At 40.4% G+C, this 5,377-nt stretch overlaps 1 pseudogene; it reads right to left on the bottom strand.

Moving 5' to 3' along the window:
• Positions 1–3,247: 3,247 nt before the first annotated feature.
• Positions 3,248–4,101, bottom strand: LOC102826986 (annotated as a pseudogene).
• Between the last annotated feature and the right edge of the window lie 1,276 nt (positions 4,102–5,377).

Raw genomic sequence — 5,377 nt, 5'->3', positions numbered from 1 at the left:
GTTTTTAAGTGCCATCAAGTTGGTTCTGACTCATCGCGGCCCTGTGTTGGGTTTCCGATGTGCAGCCAGTGTGTTTGAACCACCGACCTTGCAGCTCAAACTGACCTTGTAGTGCAGTGCATTATGTTGTTATTGTTAATTGCCATCGAGTTGGTACCGACTCATAGCAACCTTATGTACAACAGAACGAAACACTGTTCGATCCTGGGTCAGGCTCACAATTGTTGCCACGCTTGAGCCCATTGATGCTGCTACTTTGCCAATCTATCTCACTGAGGGTCTTACTCTTTTTCTCTGACCCTCCACCTCACCAAACATGATATCCTTCTCCAGTGACTGGTCCTTCCTGACAATATGTCTGAAGAAATGAGAGACAAAGTTTATACATGAGCTCTATTAATTAAAGCAAATGCAAGATTTAATTTCTAAACAGAATTTAAGAAGAAAAATATTTCTGGCCTCAACTGCACATTAATATATCCTAAGGACTAAATTTCAAGTGTATCTATGGCATAGTGGTTAAGAATCGGATTGTGCAGTTCAAAACTACCAGTTATTCTGTGGGAGAAAGGTGAGGCTCTCTGCTCCCGTAAAGATTTACAGCCTTAGAAACCCCGTATGGGGCGCTGTGAGTCAGAACCGACTCCATGACACATAACCACCACCACCATGGCACACAACCACTGTTTTTAAAAATTTTCAGAACAGTATATTTGTATTGGTCTACTTGATACAGCAGATAATATAGTATGAATGGACAGCATGAATGGCAAATAATACAAATATACTTTATTTGAAATAAACAAAAATGCTAACACAGCTCAATGGGTCACCAGGAAACACTCTTGCCTGACTATATTACTGAGCAAAAAAAACAAAACAAAGCTGAAGCAAGAACACCCTTCCTTTTTGACATGGATTTGGAGGTAAATAGGAAGACACTACTTGTGTGGATCATGACAAGCTATGGACAACATTGAGAAGTATGAGTATTCCAGAACACTTAATTGTAATTCTGAGAAATCTGTACCTGGACCAAGAAGCAGTTGTTCAAACAGATAATGGGAACACTGAATGTTTTAAAATTGGGAAAGGTGTGCGACAAGGTTGTGTTCTTTCACCATACTTATTCAACCTGTATGCTGAGCAAATAATTCGAGAAGCTGGGTTCTATGAAGAAAAACGTGGCATCAGGATTGGAGAAAGACTCATTAACAACTTGCTGAAAGTGAAGAGGACTTGAAATATTTACTGATGAAGATCAAAGAACACAGCCTTCGGTATGGGTTGCATCTCAATGTCAGGAAAACAAAAATCCTCACCACTGGACCAATAAACAACATTCTTATCAATGGAGAAAAGATTGAAATTGTCAAGGACTTCATTCTTCTTGGATCAACTATCAACACTCACAGAAGCAGCAGTCAAGAGATCAGATGATATATTGCACTGGGCAAATCTGCTGCACAGGAACTTTTTAAAGTGTTGAAGAGCAGAGATGTCAGCTTGAGGACTAAGGTGTGCCTGACCCAGGCCATGGTATTTTCAATAATCTCATATGGATATGAAAGCTGGACAGTGAATAAGGAAGATCATAGAAGAATTTATGCCTTTGAGTTGTGGGGTTGGAGGAGAATACTGAAAGTGCCATGGACTGCCAAAAGAACCAATAGATCTGTTTTGGAAGAAGTGCAGCCAGAGGGCTTCTTGGAGGCCAGGATGGCTAAGCTTCGTCTCTCATACTTTGGACATATTGTCAGGAGGGAACAGTCGTTGGAGAAGGATGTCATGCTGGGTAAGGTGGAGGGTCAGAGAAAAAGAGGAAGACCCCCAACGAGATGGATCAGCCAGGTGGCATCATTGATGGCGTCAAGTGTGGCAGCGGTAGTGAGGTTGACCCAGGATCGGACCCAGTTTCGTTCTGCTGTGCATGCAATGGTTGCTATGAGTCAGTTCCGACTCGATGGCACCTGACAACAACAAAAACAACTTGGTTTTTAAAAAACGGACCTTTGCCTTTAGTCCTGGTCCTAGAAGTGTAAACAATGCAAATGAATCCACGATTACCAGTTGTCACATCATATCTATGTCACCTGTGTATTCGGAGATCAAACACACATACCTACCAACATACCTGGGAAGGGCTGCTATATCACAGTTACATTTGAGTTCTTGGCAGGCAGGACTGAAGAAAAATTTGGAATAAGTTTTAAATCCTATTTAGAACAAATCACTAGTATTCCCTTAAATAACAGGTTACAATAAAAAGATACTTACTAACTGGAAGTATCCTTCTCCCTTTGGTTCATTTTTTAGTTTTTATCTGTGATTTGCATAGTACTTTGATTCATTTGCTTACACTACAATCCTGCCACAAAGCATTAAAAGACAATATACCCATTCCTTCAAAATCCGCATTTTTCAAGTTATATATATATACTCTACTACACCCACAATATGTCAGCAGTTCTTGAATATTCAAACAAAAAACAAACATAAGTGAGTAACTCTTCTGCAAATGCAGATGTTTATAACTGCAATGGTACTATATGGAAATGGGACAATGAGGGAATGGAAATGTAAAAAGCAAACACATTCATGTGTAGGGAATGTGGTTCAAGTCTTTGGATTTAAAAACAACTTCTCCAAAGAAGCTGGCTGTACTGGAATTTCCAGAAAACTTCTTTTGTGCCCCCAAATGGATGAGAAAAGTCCCAATCCAAAGTTTTGAAGACTATGTTTATGAGATGCCGTGATGATCAAGCAGTTGGAGGTAGAAAGATAGATGTATCATCCATTTAGCTATAGTTTTTTTTTAGCATAGCCTCTCAGCTGTTGGTCTATCAGTAAAATAAAACCACTGAAGTGCTAAAAGTTCTTTGAAGTATGGGGTAACAAAGTACTAAACATGTATTAACTGTGTATATTAGTAACAGGTAATACATGCCTAAGAAAATATTCTAAACAGCAAAATGACAACTAGACCTGTCTTTCTCCCCAAGATTAAATGTGGCAGAAATAAGGGGGCAAAAAAGAAGATATAGTGACAAAAGAATATTACAAAGTAGAAAACATAAACAAATTCAATGTTATAGGTTCCATGAGTCTAGAAAATCTATTTACTCTGATAGTCCTAGTAAAATATCACTGTTGTTTATAAACCACCTATTTATCACATGACCATTTGTTGACTCACTCCCCCTTCCCCCCACCCTCGCCATGTACTGATGAATCTTATATTCAGCCCTTAAGAATTCTGAATTTCTTTGCCAATCTTGTAGCTGAGTATCTTGTTCCAGTCAATTTTGGTGTGAGTATCTGGAAGCTGCCAATGCAAGGCTTTGAATGTAGTGTCTGACATTGTTTGATAGTTTTCACTAATTGTTGTCTGATACTCATTTTCTGCATGTTGTATGATTTTAATAAACTCCTTGGCAGTTTGGACTTCATTTGAAACAGGTGCTGAATCCTGTACATCTTTATGACTAACCAACTGAACATTGCCATATTCATAATAGTGAACCTGAATTTTAAGCATTCCGACCACTTGGGCCATAGGTAGTGTGATGGTGAACTTCCACTCTGATCTCCAATGACCATTCCAGAAGTTTTTAGGTTGAAATTGGTGGTTTTCAATACATTCAATAACAGTCTGTTGTCCATCTCTAGTTTTAGCGTAAACAGTTCAGAAGCCATCGGAATAATGATTGTTCACATAGGCCTTTAGAGCGCTCTCACAGGATTCTCTCCAAGAGTTCAGGCCCCCAACTGCTTCCTCTGATTGGGGTCCACTTGCTTCTTTCCATAAATAATCAAATTTATAGGAAAGTTTGTTTCTTGGATCTAAAATCTGCTATTACCCAGGTCACCATGCTCTGTAATTAAGACTTCATCTTCATATTCTTCTATCTCCACAGGTGTGAACTGATCCATGTTATACTGTGCAAATGCATGTGCTGCCCCTTCCCTGAGAACATTGTCATTGTTAAGTAGTAGTCTGACATCATTAAACATTTCATTAAATTCTCCTGGAGGTGCATGAGTGATGAATTCAGTGGTTACGCATACCTCATCCGACACCCAATCCTCAAAGTTGGCCATCTTGAGCTGGTCTCAGAACCACTGTATTTAAAGAACCTAGAGCTCTGGTAGCATAGTGGTTACGAATAGGGCTGTGAACCTCAAGGTCAGCTGTTCGAAACTGCCAGCGGTTCTGCTGGAGAAAGATGAGGCAGATCCGGTAAAGATTCACAGCCTCGGAAACCCTGTACAAGGTCGCTATGAGTCGGAACCAACTCCACGGCACGCAGTCACCACCACCACCAGTTGCACAATGGTTAAGCACTCTGCAACTCTTGGGAGAAAGACTTGGCAATCGTACATATAAAGATTACAGTCTAGGAAACCCTTGGGGGGGGGCAGTTCTAGTCTATCACATGAGATCTCTATAAGTCAAAATGGACTCTGCCACCCAACAACGACTATAACCACTGTTTTACTTTGTGTTAATTAGTAGCAGAATGGGATGCTGGGAAGGGGGAAGAAAAGTGGTTAATATATGCTATTTTAAGTGTTGTCTAGCCGGTTAGTGCTCATAGCAACGCTGCAAAGAGTTTCCAAGGAGCAACTGGTAGCTTTGACCCACTGACCTTTCTGTTAGCAACCCAGTGCTTATCCTACAGTGCCATACCGAGACTCCAAAGCCTACTTTAGCCTTTCCCAAAGGGTAATCAAACCCGGGTCTCATGTGTGACAGGTGGGGATGTTGTTGTTGTTGTTAAATGACACAAGTCATTTCCGACCCATAGCAACCCTGTGTAGGGTTTCCAAAGAGCAGCTGGTAGGTTTGAACTACCAACCTTATGGTTCAAACTGACCTTGTGGTCCAGTGCATTATCCCAAAGCTCCACACCAGGACTCCTAAGGAGGTAGGTTAATAGGTAAAATATATTAATAACAAGGGAGAGCACAGGCTCCATACGATAAGCACTGAACTTTGAACCACAAGGTCCTCAATTCAAGCCCACCAGCTGCTCTGTGGGAGAAACATGAGACTTTCTGCTCCCATGAAGACTTAAAGCCTCGGAAACCCTATATAGAGTCACTATGAGTCAGAACTGATTTGATTGTACTTAACAACAGCAAATTAATAACACAGCAAGGAAGAGGCCATGGGTAGTTCCATATTTTTTCTGCAACCAGGTGCAGCACAATGCCTTTTCTGCAACCAGTTAATGGGCATTGTTGATATTTATAACATCCTTCCTCCTGTACACATTCCATGTTTTTTTAATTTAAGGTTTTTATTGTGGATTGAGTGAAAGTTTACAGGGCACATCATCAGTTTCACATTCAATAATTCATATAACTTGTTTCA

This window comes from Chrysochloris asiatica, unplaced genomic scaffold (assembly GCF_000296735.1).
Source record: "Chrysochloris asiatica unplaced genomic scaffold, ChrAsi1.0 scaffold00316, whole genome shotgun sequence".
Taxonomy (NCBI): Eukaryota; Metazoa; Chordata; class Mammalia; order Afrosoricida; family Chrysochloridae; genus Chrysochloris; species Chrysochloris asiatica.
Note: the sequence above shows the minus strand (reverse complement) of the source record. Positions and strands in the feature narration are given on the sequence as shown.